This window comes from Diadema antillarum, unplaced genomic scaffold, assembly GCF_040938485.1.
Source record: "Diadema antillarum isolate AM-2024a unplaced genomic scaffold, OU_Dant_1.0 seq00000872_RagTag, whole genome shotgun sequence".
Taxonomy (NCBI): domain Eukaryota; kingdom Metazoa; phylum Echinodermata; class Echinoidea; order Diadematoida; family Diadematidae; genus Diadema; species Diadema antillarum.
In genome coordinates this window covers 131,334-147,074 of record NW_027271738.1, presented here as the reverse complement: position 1 = coordinate 147,074, position 15,741 = coordinate 131,334, and the positions used below count along the sequence as shown (strand labels likewise).

Genomic DNA, 15,741 nt, shown 5'->3' with positions numbered 1-15,741 from the left:
AATTCGGAGAAAAGCATCCAATTTCGTGTTCGACCATGAATTTTATGTGTGTTATCTAATTAGTGCTGGGTGGGGTCGACCGAGCGATCGCTTTCACTATCGAGCATACGATTTCGTAATACAGCAAGGGTAACTTTAATCATTCAATTATTGGTTGCGGTTTTTACTTTCTATCGTTAATTTCATCATCATGCTTTTGAGAGATTTTATGTGCTCTGCAAGAATCATTTAAATCCTTCTTTTCACCACAACTACCGTATTCACAATGTTTTTGTGATTTTCATTATTTTTGCATCTTTATTTTCATCATCATGCTTGATCCATAATAGTTCTCTTTATGATTAATTTCAGCCATCTATCTGTGAGTTGGCGTGTCAAGCACCTCGCCTTGTAGGCGTGAATATACTTCACCATTGTGCGAAAATGTATATACAAGTACACTAGTTTTTCTCTCGGCTTTGGAAGCTGTGACGAACTTACCCTGTCTTCATTGTTGTAATGCGCTTTTTTTCTATGACATGTATGAAGACATGAATGCAATAGATTGAAAAGACTGTTATGCACGTCTCGAAAAGACTTGCATGTTTTGATTTTGGTTTGAAGTACTGCACAAGCAATGTAATTTTCCGTAGACACACTGCAGATTAAATGCGGATGCCCGCCCCGGTGTGAACTTGTTTACCCATATGCGAATTTGACGGTTCGGAGTCAACTGGCGACAGGTGGAGACGAGGTTTGATTGCCACGACCGAAAATATCGACAGAAAATGTATGCGAATGGAATAAGCCACTTCGGAGTTCCGCTTTGCGCATGAGCAGAAAAAAAAAGTCATTTGTACCATCAGGCATGTTGGTTTTTGAATATACTGGGATAAGCATCTGTGATGTAATGGTCATTCATCATCATGTAATCCTTATAAATGCTGCTTGCCAGCACATCTACCTAACAGCAAAAGTGGTATTTGGCAATATATGTATCAGTAGAAAGAGATTGTTATACATTCAAGGCAAATAATGAAATGGTGCTTTCCCACGTGTTGATAGACTGATCGTTCTGGCCATCTGGTCTACGCAAGTTCATTATTTGTTTGAACAGGATTGATGAATTCCATATTATTGTTCTGTAAAGCTGAAAACGAGTGAAGTCCCCCTAACCGACTGAGAAAAAGAAAGGTCATTCGGACCAATGTGCCCATGAGCTAACTCCGAATTGGCTTATAGAATGTGCAAATACGAAATCGGATACCACTTTAGTTGATTTAAAGAAAAAAAAAATCCAAAGAATTTGATTAACGATATTTCGATGTTTGGCGTATTTGATGAAAATGTATGCCTATGATGTGATGTTGAATGACAAAGCACTGACATTGGCCGGAAAATCCTATATCGTTAATTGTTATTGTGCTACCGTTGTCATTGTTGTAAAATGTATGTATTTATTTATTTCTTTGTTTTATCAGCCAAATTTATTATTCTTTGTATTATTAGTTTTCATGTTGTCCCTCGTAAAGCAGAGAGGTTTGTGCATCCTCAACTAATTACTTTGGGGGATCTACAAGATATTATACTATGCACGGTGGTGTGTAAACGAGTACAGAACTGCCTCTTCCGTGCATGATAATCTTGGTTCAGTTGCAGTGTCTCGTTTGCTTTTGTATGGAATTGTTGTTACTTATTTTTTAAATCATGTTATGAAGACATCCATCATTCCAACTTAAAACACGGAACAAATACGTTGTCTCCTCATGTGATTATTGGATGTTCACAGTACATGTAATTGCAGTGATGTTGCATGTTTGCTGTATGAATCATGATAGTGGTGTCATAAATAGGAGATGAGGTTATTGTACTGAAATTATACACAATAGATGAAATTGGCGGGGGGGGGGGGGTGAGGGGAGGTTGTGGCTATTGCTGTGAAGGTGTATGAAAGGGGTCATCCCACGAGATCGACACACACGAGTCATACGGTCCACGAGACCGACATAAAAAATAGGTCCATGAGTCATACAGCCTGTGAGTTATACGGCTCACGAGTCATACTGCCCACGAGTTCGACACTACGCAGAAAAGGCTCACGAGACCGACACTACACAATAAAGGATAAAGGTTCACGAGACCGGTAGTACGCAAAAGAGGCTCACGAGACCGACACTAGGCAAAGAAAGCCCACGAGACCGACACTGGGCAAAGGAAGCCCAATGAGAACGACACTATATACAGAGAAGGCTCACGAGACCGACACGATGAATAACGCCATCTACATGCCAATTACAAGTATGCACCTGTACAGGATGTTCCATGAAGGGGAAAATTACATACTGGCGGTTGCAGTTTCGTCACGCAATCGAGCGAGAGATTGTAATTAAATGTAATTGAATAGCACCATCTACATATTAACGACATCAAGTATGTATTTCTACACGTGTAACTTTTAGGGGGCAGTTCTGCCATGCTACGGGGAGCGACATTGTTGCGAGTTATTTAAAAAAAAAAATTACTCGCCATTGGACCCCCCCCCCCCCCGAAAAGAAAGAAAGAAAGAAAGGATAGTCCCTAAATAAAAGCAGACAAGATAGATGTATCGTTTGATTTTAGATCTTTGATAATTAAATCATGCTATTTTTAATAGGCTTTCCCAATATCTAGGTAGAAGATGGACATGATGTAAGTTGTATCCCTTTTCTTTCTCGTTTCACTAGTTAGGTAGACCTTATTAGATATCCTAATCGCCTGCTGAGACGTTTTAGAGTTCAATTTGTAATTTTCTCTGTAACTATAATGTATGAAAATGTATGAAAGCAGCAACTTTAACGTAACACATCAGTGAAAGTTTAAGGAAATTCGGACAGTCGATGCAGAAGCTATGAATTTTTAAAGTTTTGGTGTTGGAACCGCTGGATGAGGAGACTACTAGAGGTTATAACATTATGACAAGAATGTAAAGAAAATATAAAGAAAATTCTACGAAAATTCAATTTTCTAGCGTAATGAAAGAGCACTTGACTGACCGCTTTCAGAAAGCAGGGGGAATAATAAATTGCTACCCTAACATATGTCAGTTTCAAGTTGATGGAATCTGTAATTTTCATGAAAAATGATTTTTTTGTGGAATTCCGTGTATATTTTCTTTCTACTGTTGTCCACACATACGTCATTACCTCTAGTACTCTCCTCATCCAGCGGTTCCAACACCAAAACTTAAAAAATTCATAACTTTGGCATCGATTGTCCGATTTTCCTCAAACTTTCACTGATATGTTCTACTAATGTTGCTAGGGTTTATCAACTCCTTTTCTCGGCAGAAACAGGTTTTCCGAACAGCTTTCAAGGAATTTTTAAGAGTTGATAAACGCAAAGCTGTTTTGAAAGCCCTTTCGGAAAGCCTTTTCGAAAGCCACAAATTTGTGGCTTTCCGAACAGGTTTCCTAAACAGGTTTTCAGAAACCTGTTTGTAAAAGCCTTTTGAAGTTGATAAACGCAAAGCTGTTTTGAAAGGCTTTTCGGAAAGCCTTTTCGAAAGGGTGCGTTTATCAACTCTCCTTTTCTCGGCAGAAACAGGTTTTCCAAACAGCTTTCAAGGAATTTTTAAGAGTTGATAAACGCAAAGCTGTTTTGAAAGCCCTTTCGGAAAGCCTTTTCGAAAGCCACAAATTTGTGGCTTTCCGAACAGGTTTCCTAAACAGGTTTTCAGAAACCTGTTTGTAAAAGCCTTTTGAAGTTGATAAACGCAAAGCTGTTTTGAAACGGCTTTGTAGTATTGTACTGCAGTTACGAACAATGCACGCCTTATTATATGACCTCTTCTCCTCGGGTCGAATTGCGCAATGCAGCTGTGCAGTGACAGGCCAGTTATCGTGTTCGCGAAGAGAGTTGATAAACGCAACTATTTTGGAAGCCGTTTCTAAAGGGCTTTGGAAATAGCTTTGGAAAGCCGTTTTTGAAAGGCTGCGTTTATCAACTTTCCCCTGTTTATACGGCTTTCCAAAGCCCTTTCCAAAGCCCTTCCCAAAGCCCTTTCCAAAGCCCTTTCCATAGTCCTTTCCAAAGCCCTTTCCAAAGCCCTTTCCATAGCCCTTTACAAAGCCCTTTCCAAAGCCCTGTACCATTAATGTGCCGCTTGTTTTCTAAGAAGGGACGGCGAAAAGCAATTACCATCATAAAGACATATCTTCCTTTGAGAGTGACGAGTCATGATGCAATGCCACATGAATCGATTATTGTCTTCCTGTCTGTGAGGCAGCTCCAGTTTAGCACATACTTCAAATATTTCTGAGTGGCGGCATGAGACTTTGGCTGCGTTTATCAACTTTCCCCTGTTTAAACGGCTTTCAAAAGCCCTTTCCAAAGCCCTTTCCAAAGCCCTTTAGAAACGGCTTCCAAACTAGTTGCGTTTATCAACTCTCTTCGCGAACACGATAACTGGCCTGTCACTGCACAGCTGCATTGCGCAATTCGACCCGAGGAGAAGAGGTCACATAAGGCGTGCATTGTTCGTAACTGCAGTACAATACTACAAAGCCGTTTCAAAACAGCTTTGCGTTTATTAACTTTAAAAGGCTTTTACAAACAGGTTTCTGAAAACCTGTTTAGGAAACCTGTTTGGAAAACCACAAATATGCGGCTTTCGAAAAGGCTTTCCGAAAGGGCTTTCAAAACAGCTTTGCGTTTATCAACTCGTAAAAATTCCTTGAAAGCTGTTTGGAAAACCTGTTTCTGCCGAGAAAAGGAGAGTTGATAAACGCACCCTTTCGAAAAGGCTTTCCGAAAGGGCTTTCAAAACAGCTTTACGTTTATCAACTCGTAAAAATTCCATAAAAGCTGTTTGGAAAACCTGTTTCTGCCGAGAAAAAGAGTTGATAAACGCACCCTAAACAGGGGAAAGTTGATAAACGCAGCCAAAGTCTCATGCCGCCACTCAGAAATATTTGAAGTATGTGCTAAACTGGAGCTGCCTCACAGATAGGAAGACAATTAATTCATGTGGCATTGCATCATGACTCGTCACTCTTAAAGGAAGATATGTCTTTATGATGGTAATTGCTTTTCGCCGTCCCTTCTTAGAAAACAAGCGTCACATTAATAGTACAGGCATTGACAGGGCTTTGGAAAGGGCTTTGGAAAGGGCTATCGAAAGGGCTTTCGAAAGGCCTTTCGAAAGCCGTTTAAATAGGGGAAAGTTGATAAACGCAGCCTTATCCGTTGATCCCATGCTCGAAGCCGCCACTCAAAAATATTTGAAGTACACACATGTGTCAAACTGGATCTGCCGCTCAGGTGCGAAGACAGTTGACTCGTGTCTAATTGCATAATCACCAGCCACTTTCCAAGGAAGATATTATGTCTTTGTGATGGTAATTACTTTTCGCTATCCCTACTTACGGTAGACAATGGTAAAGGCACGTTGGTGCGCGAATAGAAATTGCTCAAATAATGCTGAAATAGGTATCAAAATTACTCGACTGTACGTGTCTGTGCGCTAATCTGACATATTAATTTATAAAGAACTATACTTGAAAATGATACCATATTAGTTTCATTTGGCGGAAAGGAGAAAAGTGATAAAACCGGCTTTCCATGAGGGTAAAATTTCAAACACTTTCGCAAAATACAGCTCAGATTTACATTTTTGCACATGTTTTCGAACGGAATTGACTTTTGTTTTATATGCTTTATCATTAGGTGAAATTTCATATTCATTTGATATATAAACGAGCAGCATATATACCCGATATTATGTTAGCGTTAAAAATGAATCTTCAGATTGCTCAGAAAGATGGCGGCTTCAAGCGTCGAACATCAAAGGCACAAATGCACCTGTGGAATTCTTTTGTCCATCCATAGAAAACTGACAGCTGATTGAATAATTATGGTCAGTTCGTCGCCTCAATGGAAAAAGGGGTTAACGCATCCGAGCTACGCGGGGCTGCGCGAAAAAAGTTTTCGAGATAATCGACTTTAAAGGTTTTTTGGCTTCAAAATTGGGTTTAATCAAGGTTGATTCCTTCATTTCTTATATATAGTGTAGATTAACGATTAATTACTTTACAAGCGTACTTTCAGCGATAATCCTCATTAAATCTTTGAGTAATTACAATTTTTCCATTAGTAACCTTAATACAGCCATATCTTCGCGTGCTTTTGAATGGCAAAAAGGGGTTAACGCTAAAGCGCGCGTCGATAACCCCTTCTTGCCATTTAACATCGCACGAACTGACGGTGTTGAAAGGGTACTGTCACTCCATATTAAACATGTGTGCATTAAGTTTGTCTGTACCCAATAGTGATTTTAACGTAACTGCTAGGCTTTATCAGTCGTGTCTTTTATATACTGTAGTGGGGCCTTATCCCCATTTTATTACTGGAAAATTCTAAATTATAGGATTCAATATATTGTATTTGTGAGAAATGCATTAACCCCATGCATACCAGACCACATTCCTAAGAGGACATCAATCGCTTTTTAGTATTAAAATTAGCAACATAAATTTCTTCATTTCTAAGTCAATTCTATGAAAATGTATGCTTTGTGTATACAATATGGCATAAAAACATGTGGCAATCCTTTCCAATCGAAAAAGTTGCCAATTTGCACCTACAACAGTGTATAGAATTATGTTGCCAATTTAAGGATTTGCAGCTTATTTTGCCTTTAGATAATTCCTGCAAGCTATTTCAACATATTTTGCCCGTGACAAAAGGGGATAAAATTTTGCAGCATTGGTTATTTCATTTGGTACATAATTCATAATTTTTAAAGAAAAAAATAAACAAGAGTTACGCATAGATAATACATGTATATTGTACGAGAAAATTTTAAATGTGGTCTGGTACTAAGCACAGAGATAGTTTTGGGAATGAAAAACAGAAAATAAAATAGAACTTGCTCTTTATATCTTAAGACATTCTCGCAAGTGTTTCTAAATAATTTTCACGCTTTGAACAAATATTAGACTAACGATTTATTCATAGTTACACCTTGTAAACTATAGCTGATAATGTGCATGTATTCATTCGAATGCCCTCGAGACCATTCTTAAATAACTCACATAAATTATTTAGAAATTAATGAAGAAATTTAGAGCAATTACTACTGCTCAATGACTTGGCACAATGATCATGATCAAAATTAATACTACAATTTTTTTGAGAAGTATTTTTCAAAGGTTTTCAGATTTATCAAAGCTATCTTTGTGCTTTAATGGTCTAATGTAGCTGACCAATGAAATACCAACAATGAAATCAAATCAAACACCATGTATGTTCAAATGAGTTTATTATATATATATATATATATATATATATACAGCCAATTAACATTTAAATTGCGGCATCGGTCTACCTGACATGACACTTTTAAGCTATATATTCAAAATTTGAAGTCGATAAGTCACGCGAAATTCAAATAATACACATAAACAATACATGATTGATAGTTCTTGCTCAGACAATTGACATGTTTATTTGTTGAAATAATAGGTTTCTGTGTATAATTTGAAAAAAAAACAAATGTTGAACATATTATTCATTATTGTAGAAGATATTTTGGAAAATATTGTAATAATATGGTAAAAATAAGGACTTCACACATCATTACATAATTACAAATAGGGACTGTAATACAGACTAATATTTGTTTCGAGGTATGAAAAAAGGTCGTTTGAAATTTAACGGCATAATGTTTTGCGTGTATACATCAAGATTCCAAACGTGAAAGCTTCAGATTGTCTAAAATTACATTTTAATCAACTTACGATGTTGCATAGCTATTCAAGGAACGAACCATCTTTAAGGCAGTTAATACAATTAAATTCATTTTATTTATTTTCTCAAAGTTACCTCATTTTTCCGCAAAATGACCTCTGTGACCTTTGACCTTTAACCCAATGACCCCAAAATCGAACCAAAGTATTATTCCCCCCCCCCCCCCATATACCCTCATACTAAGTTTGATGTCAAACCATCACGGTTCTTGAGATATTGAAAAAAACAAAATGGGACGGACATACGCACGGATGGACGACCCGAAAACATAACGCCTGCGGCCACTTCGTTGGCGGAGGCATAAAATATGAAACAATGCTAAATATCAAAATATTATTCACTTTCTTGTTCATGCTGTGCAGATATAGTTACGAAAGTGAAATCGACAATTAGATTAATACATTTCGAATAATACACAGTGTTGCATCTATGCAGGACTTGTGATGACATTCTGCCAGGTATATACTCGCGTCTCTAACTATGATACTTTTTCAAAACTTGTTGACATTTTTTTACTGTTCTTGCCTTTATTTACATTAATATGAATTCATGCTCTCCTTGCTGTCATTGCATCGCAGAATATCCAAATGCTAATCACAATTATTAGTTATGTTGTGAAAGTAGTCTAAGAAAGTGAAATCGTGGCATTTCAAATTGCAACTTAGAAATCAATTTTCAAACAACACATTTGTAATTTTGCAGGGCATGTCACATTCTTCCAATACTTACATTTCAAAAAATAAAGATAATAGTGTAAATTAAGCATAAATTTTCTTCACTTTGGGCGAAAAACCCCAAATCTCATCAAGTTCATCGGAATATTTTGAAATACAAGAAGACATGTATTCAAATTTCCCAAGGTTTGAGGATTTGCAGATTCGATTCAATTCGTTTTGTAATTTATTATGATACAATTGTCACACAAGCACACATTATACCAGGTATTTCTGTAATTATTGTTAGTGTCCTTATTTGCACTTAATTTTGAATATTTCGAATTACCAATGGAAAAACAGAATTCCTAGAATACATTTTAATTCATCCAAAAATGTGTACATACTTACTGTATTTTCTAAGTACAGGCCTACGTGTTCAATCTAAGTAATGTCCAAGTCCAAGTCATTGCATTCTCCCTTCAATGTGGTGCCCTAGTTGGGCAAAACGAAGTAAGCGACAAAAGTGATACTCCTTGTAATGACCAAAATGTGTCTCAAATTTGCAAGGGCATCAATGGAATATCACAATGTATAACCTATTATATCTCTGAGCAAGGTGAGTGTTTGTGCATTAAATTTGACTTGGAAGAAGAGCACATTAGGTGTAATATAAAAACGTCAATTACTCAAATTTGGATGGTATGTCTCTTGATTCCTTTTACCAAAGTAAGGCAGTATGAAATCTACAGTTCCATTTCATATGCTAATAGGCTCTAATGCAGACATCAGGTTGGCTCATGTTATATACTGTATGTGTATCTCCGCCTTAAAGTTAGAAAGTCCTTTTGCAGACTTCCCTAAATACACCAAACACTGTATACAACTAATGATACTAGTATTTGGATCATGTCTGTGAAATGTCAAAGTCGCAAGATGTGTAGAATTCAAACGATGCACAAGAGTACTACAGCTGGTTATTGTACTGTCGTCTGTGTTCAAGCCACAACAGTAGGCCTACAATATGATTCACTGTTCGGATGTTTGATGCATGTGTCCATCATTTTCCTCCTCCTCGGATTCATCACTCTGAGACTGTTGTACCTCTGTCGTGAGGTTTTCATAGTAGCTGTGATACATCGATGGGATAATGTTGTCCTTGCACAAACTAAGCAAATCTTGCTTCTTTTCCCTTGAGAGGGCGAGATGTTGCTTGTACAACAGAGGCAGACGCATGTCATTTCTTCGACTTGAGCCCGAGACGCGAACTTCTACGAAGTCTTCGTTGAAATCATACTTTATTTTGATGACAGAGGGGTCTGTCCTCTGTACGCGGATCTGACGAATTTTCAACCAGTTGACGGGATTGCCAGCCCTGTCTTTCTTCATGTACTTCACACAGGGTGTTGTCAACTGACGCAGATCAAGGAAGTCCTCTTTCGTCATGTGGGTAACTTCATACCGATTCCTGTTCCTTGCTGTTTGAATAACTGGTATCCACTGGTCGGGGTGATGGATTGTCACTCCCCTTTTGTTCCTTTCGATGCAGGAATGCATCGCGTCACATTCCATTTGAGTATGTCCGCTGATCAAGAATTTATGGTCAATGATGGCAACATTAGTGTGCAGAACTGCATATAGCAAAGTGCAAGCTATAATTCTGTTCCGATTTTGGCCTCCACAGCAGTCAGAAAAGAAACTTATGTGTGTGGTATCAGGATCAAGTGACTGCATGAACTTTAAGAGGCATGAGCCAATCTCACATGCTCCCCGCTTCGCTGTAGTCTCATGCCAGACAAAGCAATTTCCACATGCAGTAGCCTGGTTGTATACAGTGAAATTATACGTAGACATTTTCCGCTTGTAATAGAACGAAGATGTCTGGCCATAGGGTGTAGTCAAGACCTGTTGAAGATCAAAAGTAAAGGAGCTAAAGATTGGATCGATCTTTGCTCGTTCCTTGTCTCTTTGTTTCTCTTCTCTTGCACTTTCCTTTTCAGCAATGTGTTTCTTGTAGTTCTGCTCTTTAACTTCCCTTTCTTCCGGAGTTGAATTATTGAATGAAGCACATGTGTTACATTCATCTTTCTTCGGATGATGAAATCCCAAATTATATTGGGAATTGAAAATGTTTCTATACACTGCGAAGGAAACTGGTTTCGATACAGACGATTCGTACATTGCGTACATCTTGGAAACGCTTAAAGAAGGGTCCAGATATTTCCTTTTTGAAGACGCACGACAGTAATGTGATTCAACAACAGGAAATGAATCAATGTGTTCACATACTTTTTTAACATCTTCTTCTGAAGTTTTGTTCACTGACGGTAACTTTCCCCTCCTGTCTTCTCGTGCAAACGGGCCTTCATACTTCTTCAATGTATACTCAATAAGCTTGGAACCAATTCCCAAAGTACTGAGAAAGAAATGTTTGCACACTCGTTCCCTTTGTGATGTGAGCGGGAGATGGTATTTGTACATGTGACGCACTCGCTTCTGACTTTTTCTCTTTTTTCTAGGTATTGCTTTGGACCGAGAAATATGGTGATGAATAAAATCTCGCTGACGGGTGTAGGAGCCCGTTTTCCAGTAATCCTCGAACAATGTTTTCCTGTCTTCATCAGAGAACTTAGAGAAGCACTTATGGGGACATTTTGTGTTACACTTCTTTCCTATCTTTCTGGCAGGGATTGTTTTATTACGTACAACATATTCCTCTCCCCGATTACGTTTTCTTGACTGCTGTCTTTTCTTCCATTCTTCTGGATTCCGTTTTCTCTTCCTCCCACGTTTCTGAAATAGAAAATAACACATGATTAACTCTTTCTTTCTCCTTGCTACAAGTAGCACACAGAATGTAAAAAGGAAATTTGTTTCATAAGTTTATTGTAAAAAAGTGGGAATATACTGAAGGTTCAAAAATAATCCACAGAAACATGTCAATATGCAAGTGAAAAGTCAATATTAGATATGGGCCATGTTTCGTGAATACAAAGGTACTGTCCTACACTGAGCCGTTTAGCGTCTAAAAACGTATGCGTTTTTCAGCGAGTTTACAGACGTAAATTAGAGGTCGAAAAAACGGCACGAGGCAGTTCTCATATTAGTTTCCCTAAAATTCTGCAACAGTAAGTAATAATGATAATAATGATTGATGAGATTTGTAATGCGGCAAATCCACTCTGTAGAATGCTCCACGCGAAAATAGAAGAGTAAGATAGAAAGTAAATTATTAATACAAGGCATGGGTAATCAAAAGGTAGCATTAAAGAAGTGAGTTTTAAACTACTTTTAAAGGACTCTGATGAAGAGCAAAGTTTATCTAACTAAAAGGAGATTATTCCATACAGTGGAACCAGTCTGATCCTTGTGTGCCCCAAGTTGTAGCGAATTTTGGAATTTAGAATTTAGAAACTAAATTTCTGGCGCGTTTGCAATGGACTTGATTGTAAGCTATTGCAAGTCTGTAATTGAACTACAGTACATAACCCGTGTATGAAGAGCCAATCACACTTTCCGAAATAAGCAGTTACTAAGTGTAGATAATGATTTGACAGAGATTTTTGTTGTTGAAATACTGCTCATATTATCATAATTCATGACACCTTTTATATCATATAATCACCTCAGACTGACTGTCTTGAACCTCGTGCATGTTATCTTCATGTTGGGTATGCTGACCCTCTTGATGCTCGAGGGAGTCACGGTCACCTTGATCTTGCTCCGTCTCATTTATTTCATCCTTCGAGTGATATATGGAGACAAGAAGCCAACGTAAGAGCATTATCTGAATATCTAACTGGACTCAGTAAAACAAAAAGAAACAGAGAATACAAAAAGGGGGTTAAATTTTTAGCAAAGTTTTCATTAGCCTTTCAAAAGCTTTGAAGGTGCCTGTGATGACATGTTAATAGTTTTAACTGAAAGCCCATGCTGTCTTCAGGGAACTATGTTATAAATTCACAAATCTATGAATTAAGAATAAAAAATATCGCTTTTATTCAAAACACGGGAAGAGGCTGCTATCGTTCTGCCTGGCTAAATTTGAAGGAGCTTAGTCAATTGCCGTTATGCCATCAGGAGAAATAAGCAAAATGCTAGTACAAGCACAATTGATATGATTGTTTTAATAAGTTTGTGATTTAGAGGACTTACTGATAAGGAGAGCCTTAAAGACATTATGTCCCTTTTGCATTGAATTTGTGTATACAATTGGTGTAAAACAATAAGGTATATAATGAAGAAGACACTGTTACAAAAACCTTTGTGTAGTTTTTAGACCTGTAGGGTCTTCATTTGTGAAGTACAAACTACCGTTATAATTTGAATTTATTTTTTCGAACCTCGAAAAAATATATTAGTCTCTGACACAGTCCTTTTTAATTACTTTTTACAAAATATTGAATAATGTCTTCTATAATGTACATTATGTTCATAATGTGTTTTGTAATTTAAATTACACACAGATAACTATTATTTCAAGAAACAAAACTTCCAAGTGTCTGAGCAAGACTATCTCTCATGCACTGTTTACGTGCATTATTTGAATTTTACATGATTTAACTATTTCACATTTTGAATATACAACCTGCCCACCATGCTCTAGGGTTTACAGATGTTTGGATGGTTTTCTGCTGATCTGCAAAAAGGACGATATGTCTTTAATTGTGTGATTGCTTGTTGTCACACTGATTTATATTTGAAAGAGAAGAAAAAAATCCGTATTACCTTCTGCTGTTCAGCATCATCAAGGTTAAGTGAGACCTCCGGGTCTGGCTGCTCACGGTCGCTTCGCTCTCGCTCGAAGTCTGCATGGTTAAGTGAGACCTCCGGATCTTGCTGCTCACGGTCTCTTCGCTCTCGCTCGAAGTCTGCATGGTTAAGTGAGACCTCTGGATCTTGCTGCTCACGGTCGCTTCGCTCTCGCTCGAAGTCTGTAACATCCTACATATATATAATTATATATATATAATATATATATATATCAGAATCAAACTGAAATTTAATTCTCATAAAGAACTAAACGCAATTTTAATTATCTATAATTAGTACGAGTCACACACAATGCATCAAAACATATCTGGTTTCAATTCCGACACTATTTCCGTTTACATGTGAACGAAGTGTTGAAGATTTCTTGTTTAGTTCTTATGCTATCTGCATTAGTTTGTTCGCAAGAAGAAATCAATATTAGAAATATTAGTTCATTTCCATTGACTTAAGTTTTTGTTTGATTTTGATTACAACATAGAAACATTAGAAATAATCATATGTTGTGGTACAGTCTCTGAAGAATTAGAATAAATATTGACTGGCAATGTTTATCACATTCAAGTTCATGTATGCATGTGTATATTGAATAACGAGCTCCAAGCTTACTGTAAGTCACCATGACAATATTTTTTATGAGAAGTTCATGAAAATAACAATAGTATGTCAAGGTCTGTCTACTATGTCAAGTATGTGAAACCTCACGCGGAATTATTGGTGAACTGTTAGTATTTAGTTTCTTTTTGATATTTTTAAATTAAAGCTTAGACTTAACGTGCTAACTCTTACCTCCCAAGCTTTGCCATCGTGACAACTGCAAGGATCCTTTGCGACAAAATGTTCATAGCAGATCAGCTTCCAACATGTCATACATTCCTGGTAAACTTCACGAGTACATCCTCTATTACAACAGAACATAGGTAGGCCCTGTTGCAGTTCATACAACGACTCAGGAAATGCTTGACTTATATCCAAGAAAGTACCTAAAATGGAAAACAAGTTAACACTCGTTGCCGAATTCCAATCACTTTAACTTTTCATTTATATTTCCATTCAATTGATCAAATGCCTCTTTTTAGTAAAACAACTAATTACTTTGAATGATTCCAAACACATTATCAAATGTCAGTTGCCTTATTGCTCACTTGTGTTTTAAGGGGGCGTGGCTCATTTCCATTTTGGAGATGGCTTACTTCAAGTCTTCGACAACAGATTCATTTTCATGTTTTCACACTAATGAAATTATAACCTCTTCGCCCGATATGTTAGAGAGGACTTGTATGTTGTTTTATCTTACACTTTCAAATCAATATTCCCTTATGACCATGAATTAGGTAATTACGTAGAATGTGACAGCCAACATTGTTTTAACTAACTGTTACCAACTCGTGGCTTAAGTAATACATAAAATTATATTTCACACAAATAATACCCCACCGTCGTTACCAAGAAAAATGGGGTAGCACTGGAAAATGACATATGCCACTTATTCATATTAATTCACTTCCAAAATTTTAATAAGATTTTGTTGTTGATATTATAACCATGTGATATTTATTTAACTGTAAGAACGTATACATGAATTCTGTATCGTGTCTGCTTTGCTATCCTGCTCCTTAATTCAGTTTCCGGACTGCATACAATAATAATTTTATTTCACTAGGGTTTGCAGACTTGACATCGAATGGATGGTCATAAATGGAATTTAACAAAATTGTAGATGAATTACCCGAACTTGTGTCGATTTTGTTTTCTTTTAAGACACATACTGTCATACAGTCCCATTTGTAAATGCAATAATATATAATTTCTATTCAAGCAACCTGACCAGTTAAATTCAAGCCATTTACATTTCTCTAATTCCCATAAACTCTGGCACATGCCCATAAAACGGCTGTGCGTTCTGCCAATAATAATTTCTTATCATATATATCCACTATTGATCTTTCATTCAGGCTATTCGCAAAGTATATGTTGGTTGACAATTCTTAATCTTAATTGAGTACCTTTTGGGGTCAATTCTAAAGCAATTGGATAGGTTTCACGAAGTGCTAGCAATTTGTTATCATACGCACTGCTGCTAATTAAGGGGCTTTCACAATCGGTCATGTGATCGCTTGCGATCCTGTACAAAGTATACTATCAAGAAATAATGGCAATAGCGATCGCACAACCAATTGTGAAAGCCCCTTTCCCCAGACAAAAGGGGTAGCCATCGAAAAATTACATGTGCCACTTATTTCCTTTCATTGTCTTTCAAAATGTGAACAATATTTTGTTGGTGATATCATAACCATGTGATATTTATTCCAACTGTAAGAACGTATACATGAATTCTTTATCGTGTCTGCTTGGCTATCTTGCTCCTTAATTCAGTTTCCAGACTCCATACAATAATCACATTTATATCACTAGGGTTTGCAGATTTGACATCGAATGGATCATCATAAATGGAATCTAACAAAATTGTAGATGAATTACCCGAACTTGTGTCAATTATATTTTCTTGTCAAGACATATACTGTCATACAGGCCTATTTGTAAATGAAATAGA

The 15,741-nt window shown here is 37.0% G+C and overlaps 1 long non-coding RNA gene across 1 annotated transcript; it reads right to left on the bottom strand.

The window, feature by feature from the left end:
* Window positions 1-9,428: 9,428 nt before the first annotated feature.
* LOC139740680 (uncharacterized) lies at window positions 9,429-14,411 on the bottom strand. The gene is made up of 4 exons (XR_011711585.1): window positions 13,977-14,411; window positions 13,146-13,361; window positions 12,043-12,159; window positions 9,429-11,210 (listed from the first exon to the last, which is right to left on the bottom strand). It is a non-coding gene; the product is annotated as an uncharacterized lncRNA (long non-coding RNA).
* Between the last annotated feature and the right edge of the window lie 1,330 nt (window positions 14,412-15,741).